This window comes from Pteropus medius, unplaced genomic scaffold, assembly GCF_902729225.1.
Source record: "Pteropus medius unplaced genomic scaffold, Ma_sr-lr_union100, whole genome shotgun sequence".
Taxonomy (NCBI): Eukaryota; Metazoa; Chordata; class Mammalia; order Chiroptera; family Pteropodidae; genus Pteropus; species Pteropus medius.
This window is the reverse complement of record NW_024351729.1, coordinates 22,674,009-22,691,486: the sequence shown is the minus strand read 5'-3', so window position 1 is coordinate 22,691,486 and position 17,478 is coordinate 22,674,009. Positions and strand designations below refer to the sequence as shown.

The window sequence follows — 17,478 nt, the reverse complement described above, 5'->3', positions numbered from 1 at the left end:
CTACCCCTTCCCATTTTAACCCTTCATAGCATCCAGATGCCACCTACAGTCCCTGCAGCTATTAATGTTGTACACAGTTGCTGTTTCTGCAGAGTAATGCCTACTCTGGGCACTGTACACTCAAAGACATGCCCAGGTTGGGCACATACTCAGGCCATATGGTGCCGAACAGACGGCTGGGGGCCCCGTGGGGGTCCCTGGAGGCTGCAGGTGGCCAATAACCAGCCACCACCCCCCAGCCACTGCCTGGGTTTCAACCCCCCTGCCCCCACCCTGCTACTGTTATTGCAGATTATGAAATGCTCTCCCTATCCTGCATTCTTCTCCAAGGCAAGAATTTTAATGTATTTGTCTTTGTCATCAGGGGACCAAGGCTCTGGGACCGCCCTGCGTCTGCCTGAGGAGGGAGCTCCCCAATTCTAGTCCTGGCTGCCTCCAGACCCCAGCCTCTCTCCATTACCACCCCCTCATGCCCTAGTCCTGCCCCTTGCCTCCCCCTCTTAAGACACAGTCTCTCTGTGGGGTGGATAAAAATGATGTTATTGAAACAACAGAATTGGGAGCAGTGGCAGGGAGCAGGGATCAGCTCAGGAAACTGGGGTGTTTGCCAAGAAGCCTTCTCCCCCGCAGGCAGCCTTTCTGCCCCACCCCACCTTTCCTACAAACACACACAGATGGCCCCACCCTCCTGCGGTACTCTCTCTAGCTAGATCTTGTGGAATATTTGGCCATTCTTGGACTCCCCAATTCCTTGTCCCCGTCTCTCACCCCAGAGTCCCGTTCCAGAATCAGCTGGCCCAGTGGTGCCTGCAGAAGCCCTGGGGCAGGGGAAGTGCGGGCTATAGTCTGTGATGGATAGGCCTCCTGCAGCCCCAGTTTCAAAGGCAACCTTGTCTCTACTCACTCCCTTTTGCCTTTTCTTCATCTCCGTTGAGGAGTTGGCTGGCATCTGGGCAGAGCCAGAGCAATGGCTTCTGCTCTATGCCCTCCAAATCTTCCAAGAGACAAGTTCAGAAGTTACTGGAGCTTCGAACCACCACTATCAACCGTAGAAGACTTTCTAGGGAGCAGAGCGGAGAGTGGTGCGGCGGGTGGTGGGGGGGACCAGGAGATAAGAGACAGAGGCACACAAAGACAGATCAAGATGCATGCGCACACATGCACACTCACAGCCCCACCAGCTTGGCACAGGCTTCTAGGTAACTCCACAGAAACCACAGGACACACTCACTTCCTCCCGACAATGCTGGATAACTTTCACCCACAGGTATGGATGGACACACAGATGGGCTGGCTCAGGATAAGACTCATGCCTGCCTCCAGGGAGATCGAATGCACACACACACGCACACTCACACACACACACACCACCTCTGCACAGACATGCATGTAGAGGAACGGTCACAAGTGATTGAGATGGGAACACAGCAGCCCAGACATGAGCCACACGAATGGAGCGATGCCACTTTGTCCCCCTCTCTCTGTCCTCTAGGCACTGGGTCCCCTCCACGCTTTCCCATCGCTCTGCCTTAAGTCTTGAGAATCTGCTAACTCTACTTCTAGACCCTGGCTCCTAAGAGAGATGAGAAAGAGAGACATGGGTGTCTGGCTCTGGGGTTGGAGAGGAAGGAGGGGCAGAGGTGGGGACTGCAGGAGGGGGAGAGAGGCAGCTGGAGAGAGATAACATCGGAATCGCTGCAGGCACAAGCAGAGCCCTCTGTCTCTGTCGGATTCTCTCTCACTGTCTTTCTGTGCATCTCTCCCCTGTCTTTTCACGTCTCTCCCATCTCCACAGTTCGTTCTCTATTTATGTCTGTCTCTAAATCAGTTTTTTCTGTTTCTTTGTTTCTCAGAGTGACTGAAGCTGCAGGAGCCCAAGAATTTGGGCCTGTGACCCTTCCCTTCCCAATAACTTTCCTCTCTGCCTCCCTCCCCACTGTCCTCCCTCCCTCCTTCCCCAGCAATGGGACCTAACTCTGAGTCCTTCAGGATAGTGACAAGACTTGACAATTCCTAAGGGCCCTGGGTCTCTGAGTCCCAACAGAACAGAGGAAGGACAAGCCAACCCTCTAGAAAGAGAGGGGAGAAAAAGAAAAAAAAAAAGTCACTTTCTTCTCCCTTCTGTATCCCAGATCCCTCTGCTTTAACTCTTCCCAGTCCACCTGAAGTCTCAAGAATGTGCTTTCCCAGCCGAGAGGATGAGAACTCTAAGGTCCCAGCTTTAACTAGACTTGTCCCTCCCTGCCTTGCAGGTCAAGTTTCCTGAGACTCCCTCTAGGCTTTTGTCTAAGGGAACCCCCACCCCAGGTCCCGGTTCCCCACAGAGCCCACCTGCCATCGTCCACATCTCTCAACACTACCCATGCCCCCAACCTTCCAATCACCCCATCAATCGAAGGGAGAAAGAACAGGGATGAGAAGTGTGGGGAGAGCTCAGACGAGGGGGCAGGGAGAGAAGGGAGGAGAGGGAGGGGCTGCTGGCCCACCAGGACTGGACTGGGAAAAGCCAGGAACATTTGTTTCCACTTAGCTCAGCCCCAGTCCCTAAGTGGGAGTGGTAGGACCCAGGAGCCTCTCCAGCCATCCCAGTCCAGGCCTGGCTCCTGCCTTACGGATGGTGGGGTAGGCAGAAGGACCCTGGCATGGCCTCAGGTGTTCTGGGGGAGCCTCTACTCTCTTCTCCCTGCTCCATTCTTCTCTAGGGGATACCACCTATATCCCCCACGGTGTCATCTCTCACCTCTGAGGGAATTCGGGCTCCCTCAATCCAGTTCTCCCAATCATGTTGGTATCTGTCGGTTCTCTCTTCCTGAGCAGCAGTCAACACGTTTTTCATTGAACACCTACTATGTGCCAGGCACCTTGCTAGATAGTGGAGAAACAATGGTGAGCAAAAGCAGACATAACCCCTACCCTCATGGAGCTGATAGTCATTGATCTTATCATCTCACAAACAAATGGGAAAACCACAACCTTGACCCGTGCTATGGAGAAGGGAGGGGGCTGTGAGAGGCTCTGGTGGGGCGGAACTGACCAAGTCATGGAGAAGGCTTCTTTGAGAAGGGAACACTCCAACTGAGATATAAAAATGAGCTGGGGTTAGCTGGGAGACACAGGGAAGGAAAAGCATTTCAGGCAGAGGGAACAGCCTTTGTAAAAGCCCTTTGGGGATGTGGACAAGGCTTGTGGGCACTGAGTCAAGGTCAGCATGGGGTTGAAAAGAGAGTTACAAGCCGCAGCATGAGAGATGCGCCCGGAGGTATTTGGGTGATCAGACCATGTAAAGCCTTACGGGCATGGACGGGAATTTTTTTTCTTATTTTGAAAACAATGGGAATTCTACAAGACAAATACATTGCAAGAGGAAAGAGAAAGAGATGGTGCGGGGGGAACTTCTAGATTGAAGGAGAACTAACAGACATATAAATAAAAAGCCAAAACAGGCAAAGGTAAACTATGGTATTTGGAGACGCATGTTTGGATGACAAAAATAAGTAGATGTTTATCATACAAGTCAGGATAGCACTTGCCCTGGGGGTGGCGGGGGAGGCAGTTCTGTCTTGAGGAGCACATGGAGTGGGATGGCTAGCAAGGTTCTGTCTCCTTTCGTGGCAGTTGGTTTCAAGGCTCTTCAGTAGCACATCTGTGCTCTTTTCTGTATTATCTTAATCAAATGGGTCGTGTTTTTTGTTGTTGTTGTTGTTGTTTGTTTGTTTGTTTTTTGTTTTTTGTTTTAAAAAAAACAATTGGAAGCCAATGTGGATTTTACTGGGACAGTGAGCGACACAGTCAGTTCTACATTTTGAAAAAATAGTTCTGGCCACAGTGTGCAGAGGGGGTTGGAGAGGAGCCAGAGGGGGAGCAGGAAGACCAGTTAGGAGGCTTCACAATGGCCCAGGTGAAAAGCCATTGTAGCTTCAGCCTGGGTGAATGGGAGAGGAAATGAAAAGCAGCAGACAGTTCTGGCCGGTGTGGAGGAAGTATGGTTGAGTGGACTTGGGGAGAGGTTGGAAATGGGGGTCAGGAAGAGGGAGGTGGCCTCTGAGATTTTTTAACTGACCTGAAAGGATGAATGGTGTGTCTACTCAGCTGAGGAACACCAGAAGAGGGCCAGCATTAGGCAAGGTTGGGACATGAATTAAAGATGCTTTCGAAACACTAACAAGAGCTGTCAAATAGGCAGTCGGCTATATGGGTCTGGAGCTCAGAGGGGAGCTCATCTTGGTGTAGGGTGTAATTTAGCCAAGACCCTGGTCAAGATCGCTCAGGGGGGAGTGCCCCGTTTTCTTGCTGTAAAACTTCTATTGGCACATCTTTGTTTACAAAATCAAGTTCATACTTCTTAGCTTGGCATTCCACATCCCACCACAGTTTGTCTCTTTGTCATCCCAGCCTCATCTTTTGTTTTGTCTCCACCTGAGCTCCAGGCTCATAGTGGGTCTTGGTCAGGTCCCCAAACCGTGGCCCCCACTCCGCACCCCCCACACTCTGCTCACCTGACTCCACTCCCCAGCCGGCCCACCCAGCTCAGCTCCTACTTCCTCCAAGATCCCACATACCTAGAGTTGGAGGCAATCTCTCCAATTCCCAATAAACCATAGCATTTTGAATGTGTTTTATAGGAAGTACAGCTTTTCGAGTTGATTTGTATATTCCCCTCCCCCCCAACTTTCTTATGAGTTTTTTGGAGGGTGTGAACTATGTCTGGCCTGCAGTGGACACTTCACATTAGGTTCTGTTGAACTTTGAGAGAGTGAAAGATACACTGCTGGGCAGGGCAAGGCAAACTCAGCAGGTGTGGGCACCTCCTCACCAAAACCAAGTCTTTTGAACTCAGGTGGAAAATTGGGGTCCCTAGACTTCTTAACATCTTCTCTCCTGGTGAATACACACAGCGCACAGTGGCTCCTTCTAGGGTAGCCAAAGCACAGAGTCACAGCGCCATCTCCTGGCAAGATGGGACACTGTTCCTTAAGAGAAAATACTTTCTGAAAAGTTGTCTCCATAAGAGAAATGCAAATTAAAAATGTGAACAAGGAAGAACACCAACCTGTTAAATTAACAACCACATTTTAGAAGATGTAAAACTCAAAACTGGCAGAGGTGGGGAGAAACACTTGTGTATTGCTGGTGGCACTATAAATTTGACTACCCTTTCTGGAGGGCTTGGTCATATACTTTGTGTGATTTTCCTTCGGGAGTGATACACAGTGTAAGTTACTTAAGAGAAACAAAATAACATACTCTATGCATGCAAATATGATTAGAAATGCATTTCCTATATTAGTGAAGAGCTAGAAACTTATGCAATGCTTAGCTAGCAATAGGGTATAGTTAAACCAGGTATGATTTGACCACAAGACAGAATATTGTGCAGCTATTAAAATGACAAAAACGTTCATTATATTCAAACAGAAAACAGTCTCTATAAAACAATTCCAAGTGATGAAAAGAGCACCCAAAATGTTATTTTTATTATACAGACTATGAAATAGAAACATGCATGCAGCAATAAGGAGCTGAATAAGATTTAAAAATCTTAGATGTAATTGAGATTCTTCAACGGTGAAGAAGCATTTTGAGTTTTCTGCTTATTTTTTTACTCTGGTTGAAACTTGTTTTTATTAGCAAAGTTGCAGTTATTCAGTAAAAAGAAATCAAATAAATAAGGAACTGAGTGGGAAAATGTCCAAAGCTCGTAGGGCTGAAGAATGTCCCTTCGGGACAATCAGGGTCCGAGATCTTCCCTGAGGCTTTTCTCTAAAACGTTCCGTCCCCTAGCACGAGGTCTCGCACATAACACTAGTTCACTATGTGTCCGTGGAGCCCCTAAATGAAAACGATGCAGTGCCTGGGATACCGGCCATCATCCTCAGTGCCATTCTTCTCTCTCCGCACCCCTTTCACTCGTCCCTCGGCTCTTATGTCTTCAAGTTGTTCTCTGAGGGCCAGATCATGCAGGGAGGCTGTCACTGAACCCTGCAGCCTGACCTTCCTGCTGCCTTCAGTACCTCCACCAAAAATGAATCTAGGACTGGCCAGAAAGTAAGTCCCAACGAGCTGGATAATTCTCACATTTCGGATTTGTGCCCAGCACCTTTTCATCAAAACTGGTGGCGTGCTTCTTTCGCACCTAAAATGGGTATGCCACAGATCGGGTTCTCCAGAAGCAGATGCTGAGGTGGAGTTTGGGGTCCAAGGGGTATGTTTGGAATCAACACCCACGAAAGGAAGGAGATAGTAGCAGGATCAGGCAGAGAGAGAAGCGGAACTGCAATGCAGGCTCAACGAAACTCCTGTCGACATGGAATCCTTGAGCTCTGGAGAGAGCTTTGCCCGCCAGTGTCCTTTTCTGGGTTAAAGTGGTTGGGTCTTTACATTCCTACTTCACTTTGTCACCAGATATAGGGGCAGCCCCAAGAAGAGCAGAATGTGTCTCTGAAGCTGACCCTGAAGGAGCTGACAGCTGATGACTGTCTGCCGACCTCACTCCCTATAGTGGGCAGCAAGTCCTTCCATGAAGGGAGCCTGGGCGGTGCATCTCCATGTTTACTGTGGGATATTTTGCAGATGGGGGAACTGAGGCTAAGATAAGCAGCCTCAAGTGGTAGAGCTAGCAGTTCAGCTACTCCCTTACTCCCTTACTACCGTCCTCCTCCACCTGCCTCCCAGTGGCTCAGCTCTACCCCAGGAGAAAGCCCCAGGGAGAGCCACCCCACCAAGAAGGGCTCCCATGGAGAAAAATGTTACGGGATGGCATGTAAGTGATCAGGACACAGGGCACACACTAGGATCAATGATATTCCCCAGTGTATCAGAAAGGCAGGACTTGGAAGGCCCCTCTTATTTACTCCATCTTCTCCTCTGTCCCCTGGACTTATGGTCCACACGTTCTCTGATCTTCCTATATTCCCATATGCTGGAATATCTCATCTTGTTCATGCCTGTATCACAACACGGCCTACCTGACGGTTCTCACATGCCCACTGTCTGTCTTTCTCCCGCACAGTGAGCCCCTCCATAGCGCAGATGCTATTATCTCTTAACCAAAGCTTTCCGGCATTTTACTTTCAATTTCAAAAGACAAGCAAGGTCACACAAGTTGGCTTTGGATATAGGCCGAGATTAAATTCTGCTCACCATTTACCAACTGTGGGACTTCAGGCAAGTAACTAGCCTGTCGATGCCTCGATTTCCCGTGAGGATAAGAATACTCATCCCATAGAGCTATAATGAGGATTGAATAATATCATGAAGACATACGAAATCAGTACCTGAAAGATATCAGGTTCTCATTCCTTAGTGACGGTTGTTTTTCTAAGTGAGGAATTCAGGATGAAGATCAAGTCTTTCTGCACTAAACGAAGACAACAAGGACTCCAAGACAATTCCTAGGGAAGCAGATGCATCTATACCAGGAGAAGGTGATGTGTTTCCTTGGAACTTCAAGTTTAAAATGAGATAATCTAAAGACAAGTATTAGGTAAATTACAGGCTGAGTGGTACATGAAAATGGCAAAATCCATGCAAGGGCCTGCAAATGACAGCTTTTGAGGAAGCCTGGCCTATGCCAAGAGTATTATTAAACCCATCCATGCTCTAAGGAGAGAAATGGAACATGCCGGAGAGGGCAGTAAGGCCACTGCCACAAAGCACGGCAGAGGACAAGTTCAGCTAAGCGTTCATTGCTTCCGGTCCAGGAATCTCCAGCTTGATGAGGAGCTCCAGAGAACTCCTGGGAGATGTGTGTGGAAGGCAGACCCTGCCCCGTGCCCGCCCCCCTCCCACTCCCCAGACCTGGAGTCCAGTCTGACAACTCCTATGTCTTCCTCACTCCTTCCAACCACGGTGCGCTGGAAACCGTGCTGGAAGAAGGGCCTAAGTTCTGGTCCGAGGAACTGATTTGCTTTGTGTTCTTAAGCAAGTCACTGCCCCCACTTGCTGCCTCAGTTTCCCCATATGGCAGTGGGGGTGGGAATGGATGAGTGAGTACTAAGGTGAGTGCCCGTGGGGCAGTCCTTTAACGATTGTGGTGAATCCTCAAGGCCAGCAGAGGGCGCCAGACCCTAAAGAGCAGATTCAAAGCAACCTTCCCACCATCCAGAAGGAGCCACAGTGAGACAGGAAAAGCAACAACTTCAGGGATGAGATAATCCTAGGGACTGACTGGAGATACAGGACTGCTCAGGAGAACGAGCTCTATGTAAGGACAGGGAGAGCTGGGTCCCGGCCTGGCTCTGGGCAAGGCATATTCTATCTCTGGGCTAACAGCAATTAGAGAACCCCTGGTTGGCATTGGAAAGTCGCATTTCATTCCAGCACAACCTTCCCTCGGGGGCATCCATCACTGGGTGGGGGATGAAGATTAGACTCGTTCATATTCTCTCTCTCCATCTCTCTTTCTCTCTTAACAAAAAATATTGTTAATACTTGCAGGGGAAATGTAGCATCACGGGAAACTATCATGTTCTATAGAAGACTCAAATGCCTCATTTTTACCTCATCTAAGTTCAGAATGGATTTGTCTTTTCAAGATATTTAAACAAGACAATTCATTAGCATATTACTGGTAATAGTTAAAACAAACAAACAAAAAACAAAACAAACAAAAAGCTAGAAACAACCTAAATGTCCATCAATAGCAATTATTTACCATAAAATATAAACTCTACATATACTGATGAAGTCAAGACATATTGTTCATGAAGTAAACAAGAACAGTGCACTACAGTAAATCCTATAAATGGGCAAGTTTCTAGCACACACTGTTAACAGGAGCTACCTTTGGGACAATGGGAAAGGGAGATTTCCTTTTCAAATTCATTCCTTCGTATACCACTTTGGAATTTTTTTTAACAATGTGCATGTATTGATATTTTTAAATGTCAACAGGGATTATCTGGTGGGAAGGTTCTGCATCCTTTTTGTTTTTATATTTATACTTTACATTTTTAAAAACAAAAGCTGTTTTGTTATTTTGAATGAGTAGCACGTTAACGAAGAAATCGGGGCAATATAACAAAATATGCACGGAAATCTTACTCCCACCTTGTTCCAATCTACCCCACTCTCTTACCTCCCCATCCCCCGGCCTATCTTCTGCCAATCAGTTACTAATGTGTCTGACGCTTCAAAAGGCCAAAACTGAAAATGTCCGAGTGTGGAGTAAGGAAAGGCTTATTGACTCCGAAAGGGCCAACTGAGAAGATGGAAGCCCTAGCGGGACCTCAAATCCATCTTATGAAAGTACAGAGTTCAGGCTTCTTTTGTGTCAAGGGAAGGGGAGGTGGGAGGGCCAAGAGGTGACTGACCACTGCAGACATCTAGGCGCCATCAGGAAGATTGTGCTAGTTGATGTGAGTCTGGTCACAAGATTCCCACAAATCTTTGATGCATACTTCCCTTATTTCCTTAAGCTGCAAACCGAATTCCTCTAACGTCTATACTCAAGACAGCAGAAGCTATTATTAGCCTGGAGGCATGGGAAGAAAGCAGGCTTGAAGGAGATGAAGTCAGAGAGGCCCAGCACTTTACTTTGTCAAGAATCTTTTGGGTAACCACTTCTATTGTTTTATTTACCCTGCCAGTGTTTCTTTGTATAGAATCCAGCCATACACATGCATATTCTAATTCCCTTTTCTTATACAAAAGGTGACATACTATGTCCACTGCTCCGTATCTTCTTTTTGCTGTTTAACAATGTGTCCTGGATATCTTTCTAAATTACTAAAAAAAAAAAAAAAAAAAAAAAAATTTATCTTCCTCTTCATCTCTTTTCTAATGTAAGTATTTAGTGCTACAAATTTCCCTCTCGGGTGCCACTTTAGAGATGTGGAACTCAAGGCTCACAGAAAGCAAACGATTTGCCGAAAGCCACACAGCTAGTGTGGCAACATCTCTTGGCTGGGCAGAGCAAGAGCTCTGTGGAGGCCCAGACTTTTCTCAAAGGTCCTCTGTAGCCTGTAGGTAAACTAGTACTTCTTAGGACAAATGTCCCCCTGAGTTGTAATGTTCTCGGGGGCTCTGAAGGAGTACACTTGAACTTGGCTTATTATTGTCATTTAAACAGGTGGAGCTGGTAAACTGGGATTTTCTGAAAAAGGTAGACTGGGGAAGGGGGAAGGGGGAGGAGGGAGAGCATTAACACTAGCAGCGCTCTGATGGGCCTATAATGGGCCTTTGTGTGTGAAAGGAATCTGGTAGAGGTAGCTGTGCTGGACAGCAGGGCCGGGACTTTGGAGGATGCTGTGAGTCCAGTGAGAAAGCAGGCTGCACTCGACAATAATCCAGTCCCCGCTCCACACCTGGAGACTCTGGAAAGAAGTCTCTTTGATACAAGGGAAAGAAGGGTATGACTAGGGGCCGGTAGCTTGACTGTGGGAACAGCTTTTGAAATAGCTGATCTGAAGAAGTAGATGGAAATTTCCTGTTGGCCAAAGTGGTGAGACAGAAGCCACAGAGGTCTGTGGTCAGAGGAGTGAGGAAATGGCACAGGTGTGGGTAGGAGGGCGGCCTTAGCCAATGGAGAGGATGGCAAGTATGGAGGACAGCAAGGCAATGGGACTGCAGCCCAGCATGATAGCTATGATAGCTACGTGTGGAACATACTCAAAGTCCGAAAAGGAACTGGAGGGAGGAGGTTAGTCCCAGGGGAAAATTACAGGTCTTTTCGCTAATCAAAGGGGTATCACTTTGAGCTCCTGGATTTTGGCATATCGGCTGCAAATGTGGCACATTTATTAGGATCAGCAGGTGAGGTATGAATATACACAGCTCACGGTTTGTTTTTGTCATTTTTTATTTTATTTTGAATCAGTATCACAATTCAGCACAGAAGACATCATTTAATACATGAGGACACTCAGGCTCTGAATTTTCTAAGATCACATAATAAGAAACAATCACCTCAGTTCTCTGCCTGATTTCTTTTAAATCCGGGTGCACGTAACTGACTTAATGGAGGAGCCTGCACAGCTCCCAGAGATCCTGGGTTTGCACCTGGATGCAGAATTGGATGGAGTTTGAGTGCTACCTTTTAAAGAAGAGTCTGAGTGCATTTTAGTAGGCATGGGCATTTCTGAAGTTGTGTAACGTAGTGTGGAGGTTATATATGGACACTGGGCGGCTAAAGGGGAGGACTGTATCTGTGGTTGTTCTGCAATACCCACTCCATTTCTCCTAGTTTTGTAGTGGCTGTGCAATCAGGAGAACTGATCTCGGTGAAGGATGAACCCTGATTAGTCTAAGTCAAACATATTCTCTCTGTTTGGGCTCATGAGATACAAAGAAAAATTTGCCAAGGGCTTTTGGAAGATGTTTTCTTTTCTTGGAAGAAAGTACAGAAAAAGGTGGTCTTTCTTCTTCTGGGTATCTTTGGGCATCAATAAGGAGCCCAGAATTGCTGCTGACACCTCAGTACTTGAAGCTGGCACCGGAGGAAAGCCAAGCTAAGAGAATCAAGGGAAAACATATCAAGCTACTGGATTATATCAACTGGCAGCCTAGCCTGGCCCTGGATGCCCTGCTAAAGTGAATCAATAAATCTCCATCTTGTTTAAACCAATTTGAGTTGTTTTTCTATTACTTTTACTTGAAATGATCCTGACTGATACAGCCTGCCCGCTGAGAAATCCAATCTCAATTAATTTAGAATCTCCTCAGCTCCCCTGGGGTTGTGTCAAAGTTCCCAAGTATTTACATAAGGCTGAGATTCAGGGCATGAGAGTAGGTATTTGGTCTTGCTGTCTTTTCTTCTGGCTCTTGCTCATGATTCCTAGTTTCCTTGTGTATCTGATCATTTTCAACCTTTGCTGTATATCGTTCGAATAATTTGTGGATTTAGAAGAGGTAACTTTCTCCGGAGAACATTTATGTTTGCTTCAGCCAGGCACCTGTGGTTGTTACCGATTTAGGACCACCTTAAGCCAAATTCAAGGTTTGACACGCTCTGAACCACTCAGATGAGGAAAACCTTGACCGTAAATCGATATAAGAGCTAGTTTACTTACAGATTGCACTTACTCTGAGGGTGTGATCCTTTGAGATCTCAGCTTTTTATAGATGGGATTTTCTATTGTACTCCTAACTCGTATGGGTCCTGGGCCCCATCACTTCACATGGCTCTTGTTAGAATTGGCAAGTGCTCTAGAGCGAAGCCACACTTTTCTTACTAACTTTGCTGTGTGCCCATTCCTCTTTCAGTTGGGCTAAGTCAGTCATTACTATCTTGTCTTTTCAGTGTTTTTAAGAAGATGCTCTTTATATTTTATTCAGTATTTTTAGTGGAATGTGCTTTCTGAATGACCTAGCCTGCCGAAACGTCCAGATCTCTTGTTTAGGCCAAAGTTATTTCTTTTCCTCCCAGAAGACCTCACTTTTGAAACTCAAAACCAGAAGATGCTTTTCATTCTTTGCATGTATCATTTCTTCCCTGAGGCGATAAACAAGGAAACTCTAAACTTGAGTGAGAAAAGGGCTGTATGGTAAAAGAAAGTACCTCTCAATTTGGTTAGTATTTCAAAATATTATCCCACCACATATGTGAACTGCTTAACCCAGTGCCCAGCCCATAGTTAGGGTTCAGTAAATAACTGCCATTGTCATGATTATTAATTCTCTATCCAAACTCACCTTCTTTAGGATGCTTTCCTTCATTAACCTTGTCCCATTCCAACTCATCTGCTGTATTTTCTCCAAGTACCTTTTTACCTCCATTGACACCCCATTGATTTATTCTAATTGCTTTTTCGAACACGCACTTTTTCTTGGGAAAGTGCAGTGGCTGAACGCCACCCCCAGAAGCCTTCGAAGGTGGCTACATCTTGTCTCTTTAACTCTGGTATCAGAACTCTTTCAACTGCAGGTGTCAGAAGACTCATTCCAAACTGCATTCCAAACTTGAACAAGAAAAGATTCCATTGGTTAATATAACTGGAAAACTCGGGGGTAGGTCTTCAGGTACAGTTTGATCTGGAGCTCGGTGACTGTCGTGAGGACCTGGTCTTTCTCACCATATTGTGGTCTTTAGCTCTCTGTTTTGTCTTCATTCTCAGGCAGCTCCACACTCATGGTAGCTCCAAACCCAATGAGAAAAGATTCCCAATGGCCCCCAGAAAAGTCCCGGCATTCACTACCATGGGACTAATTAAGTCAATGCCCTCCTTACACGGCCAGGGGAATATGATATGCTGACTGGCTAAGTCCAAATCAGAGATATACTCCCTAAAATCCACAGTTAAGCCTCTCTGAAAAGCACGTGATCTGAGATTAGAGGAACTGTCATTCCCTGAAGGAAAACTTGGGGTGGCCAAAAGGGGGTAAAATGGATACTGGGTAGACAAAAGCACCATCTGTCCACTTCAGTCTCCCATGGAGCACAGAAACGGCTCAGCAACGTGGGGCAGACTAAATTACATTAACAAGTGGCTGGGTCTGCCCAGCTCCTCAGGACACTAGCATAGATGCTGCTTGGTTTCAGCCACACACAGACAGGATGGGAGCTGGGGTGTGTGAGTGACCGACATGAAGGCTGCCTTCACAGCCTCCCAACCACTCTGGCACAGGGGACCTCATTTGTGACCTATCAGTAATGGGTCTCCTCTGGGCGACTCCCCTGGCCTCCTCGAGCTGTTTTTCTTTCTCGAATATAAAAATAACACTTAAACAGAATCCCAACCCCATGTCCTAGAAAAACAAGCTATCCAGAGATGGCAGCCAAATTCACCCTAGGGTTAGGGTACAGTGTCCTTATTACACCCAGTTGTGAGAGCAAGGAAAGAAATAGGGTTTCAAGAAATATAATACCACGATCAGAGACTAAAATCAAACACCCATGGAGTATTTGTTTCCCAACCAAAGCCAGTACCTTCTGTTCATGAGCCCATGGCAGCAAGAGCAGGTGCGGGAGCTCTGAGAGGCAGTGGGCTGGGACAGGGCAGAGAGCTCATTTTTTACAACTGGAAAATTGCTGATTTTACTGTTGAGCAGTGCTGGTGTCTGCTCCCAGATGGAGCACAACTCTATGTGACCCTTGATGCCTCTTTGAGATGACCAGTGACAAGCACCCCCCTCCCCATGCCTGCCTGCCTTCAGAGAGTCTCGTAGCTTGAAGTCTAAGGGGACTAGAAGCAGGTGGTGAGGTAACAATTTTAGTAACCACTTACTGAGCATCTATTACATGCCAGGCTTGAGCTTTATGTACATTAAGCTTAGTGGTTAAGAGTGTGACGGTGGAGTCTAGAAACACTGGGTTTGCTTTGGCTCCATCTCATTAGCTCTGAGATTTTAATCAAGTTATCTAATCTTTTTGTGACCTGATTTTCTCATCGGTCAAATTATAATAATAAAAATGTTTACTACATAGGACTGTGAGGGATTACATGGGATACTGTACACAGCATGTTTTGCAGTGGCTGGTAGATATCGAGCACTGCATAAATGTGAAGCATTACCAGACACATTTGTAATTTCTAACTTACCTCCATCCTGCAGTGGAAATGCATTAGTTAAAGAGAGGCTCAGCTGCTGTAGCAAAGGTTCCATTCGTCAGTGGCTTAAACAAGAAAGAAGCTTATTTTTTCTTATAACATAACTGTCCGGAGGTGAGCAGGCCAGCATGGGAGTGGAGAGAGTCTATCGTGTTCAACCTATGTCTTCCGCCATTGTTCAAATGGCTGCTCCAATTCCCACCATCATATCATAATTCTATTCAGTAGGAAGGGAGGAATCAAGCCTTTCTTTCTAAGTGCTCCCTTAAATGTTGCATATAACATTGCTGCTCAGATCCCATTGACCAAGCTTAGTCACATGGCCATTGTACCTCCTAAATAAGCTGGGAAATGTTATCTTGCCTTTAGCTAAAATTGTGGGGATTTACTAGCAGAAGAAGATATTGCTCTGCTAGAGCCCAACATCTCTTCACCCCTTACAAAAAGCATATTCAGCACCCCTCAAAGGGAGGCAAGGCAGTGTTCCATCCAGACACAGCACCAGTGCAGAGCTCAGGATCTCTGAGGGGACCAGGTATGGATGAGGTCCTCACGGCCTAGTGACTTGTCAACTAAAAGGCAGGTAATCTGGCTCTCTCATTCCCCATAGACAACAGTGGAGGAAGAACAGGATAAACTCAAGTAAAACATTTACTCAGAACAGGAAAGAATGGCAAACAACCAGCAGTCACTAAATCTTAACAGATACTAAATCCAGTTGGGCCAGAATTGCAAAGCCGCTTTCCCACAGTGGGGTAAGTTCTTGGGCAGCGCATCTGGCCACCCCTGCTTCTGCTCCCTGAGAGGGTCTCCTCTTTCTACTCTCTTCTGCGGCCTCGTGTTTTTTCTTACCCAGTGTCCTCTGCAGCTGCATTGGAGAATATGCCCACCTTCTGGTAGACCTTACAACTTTCACAGCCCTCTTCCTGCTGGTGCAGATTTGGGGGAATGAGACTAACTGAGAACGAGAGGGAGGGCATCAAACTAGGCTTTGCTGACCAGGTTTATGGTTTCTTTGCCAATACAATACAATACAATACAATACAATACAATACAATACAATACAATACAATACAATACAATGCCCTCAAAATCTTAGAAGTCTTCTGACTGATTCTACATTTGAGTAACCACAGCCAATGGTCTCATACAGACATAACATTTATGCCTGAATACTCTGGAGTTGGTGTAGAGTATTCTTATTCTTTCTCTAACTGGCGTTAGCTATCTTGAGACCATCTGAAAAAAATAAGTGTGGCCGTGAAGGGAACTAACTCCCTTATTCTGCCCACTGGGCTGCCTTCCACTATTTGCTGAACAGGGTGTGCTTGAGAAAGGTTTGGAACCACAGGTTCACCTCTCACTAAGCCTATTTCTTCCAAACGACCTCTTGTAACTAGCCTGAGTGCATCTTTCTTGCTGGACTTTGCTAATAGTAGTGATCAGCAGCCGGTATACACCAACAATCTGAGTGTTTCCATCCAATTTCCTTGAGTGTTTATAGGTTCTGTTAGCATATGCTTTACTTTTCAAGGCATCATAGATGACAGACATGTCATATCTTTTGCCGTTATATAACAATGGTTGCCAGCTTACCAGTATACGATACTTTTCTTTGCTATCTGCTGTACAATCTGTAAACCAATGCCACTTGTTTTAGGCTTTTAAAGCCGTGTCACTTCCAGGTACCACTTTCTGTGTTAGTTAGGGTACATGTTGGTTGTTGTAATGAGGACCCAGTTTAAGAATGACTTAAGCAAGAAAGTTTATATCTCTCTCTTAAAGGAGTCTATAGACAGTCCAAACCTAGTAGGGTGACTCTGAAACCCTTAACAAGTTTCTTTTATCTTGGTTACAAGACAGCGGCTCTAGCTCTTGCCATCACACTAGCATCCCAGTCGACAGAAGGGGAAAGGAAGAGAGGAACTTACGATTTTTTTCTTTTAAGGCCTGACCTGGAAGCTGCTCATATCACTTCCACTCACATTCATTGGCCAAATTTAGTCACAAGTCCATATTTAGCTGCAAGGAAGGTTGGGGAATTTGTCTTTATGATAGGCAGCCACTCCAGCTACAATTCAAGTGATTTTATTACTAAAAGAAGAAGAGAAAAATAGATACCAAGAGGCAAGCGGCAGTCTCTGCCACCAAATGTTTTATCCTCATTTTACATTCATGTAAACAGGCTCGGAGAAAATAACGTTTGCCAAGGTTATATAGCAAGTAAACAGCAGCGCATAAACTTTAATAGGTCCATCTGACACCAAGACAGGTTTTCATCACATCTAACCAACAGATTTGATCAAGGTGCCCGCAGTTTACTTAAAAGATATTTGTATGTGAATAGTTAGATAAATGCCAGCCCAGTGTACACTGAGATGTGTACACAGAACACTCGCTATCAGACCAGTGTTGTCAGGGTGATGTAATCAGGGGAGACTTTCTTAAAAGGCGCCCCCTGCTCCTGGCCTTGTAGGCGGGCCATGTCTGAGGTGGAGGAGAGAACGGAGCATCGCGGGAGAAGGCAATGGTGTGAGCTGAGCCTGTTTTGTCTCTGGCTTGGCTGTGAAGGTGGCCCAGAGCATTAGGGGTGCGGTTTTTCCAGGTCCGATGCATCACACATCCCCACTCAATCTTACCACCATTTGAGGTGTCCCATTAGCTGTGCCTTAGAAGTTCCATCATCTGAGACCAGACAGGAACAGGCCCCACGGATCCTGTGGAAAGAGAGCTGCATTCACCCCCTGTACTATCCAAGACACACATGGATAAGCAAAGCTCTCTCCCCGCTCTGTTCTCCCCCACCCCTTCCCCCATGCAGGACAGGGGCTTTGCGGGATGACCCAAAATATGTTCAATAAATTCAGCGAGAAATCCAGTAATCCATTACCGAGTGTCCACCCCGGGGCTGGAGACTGAAATGGAAGAGGCTGAAAGGAAGAGAGGAAGGGAGGGGCAGGGAGGAACCAGAGCCGCTGGGTCAGCATTCCTC

General features: G+C 46.4%; 1 long non-coding RNA gene across 2 annotated transcripts; it reads right to left on the bottom strand.

The window, feature by feature from the left end:
- Positions 1-10,666: 10,666 nt before the first annotated feature.
- Positions 10,667-17,448, bottom strand: LOC120587667 (uncharacterized). 2 transcript variants are annotated; one of them, XR_005649058.1, is made up of 4 exons: positions 17,377-17,448; positions 17,126-17,203; positions 14,478-16,580; positions 10,667-12,884 (listed from the first exon to the last, which is right to left on the bottom strand). It is a non-coding gene; the product is annotated as an uncharacterized LOC120587667 (long non-coding RNA). The 2 variants fall into 2 exon arrangements; XR_005649057.1 differs by lacking the exons at positions 10,667-12,884; positions 14,478-16,580 and having other exon boundaries at positions 16,711-17,203; positions 17,377-17,438.
- Between the last annotated feature and the right edge of the window lie 30 nt (positions 17,449-17,478).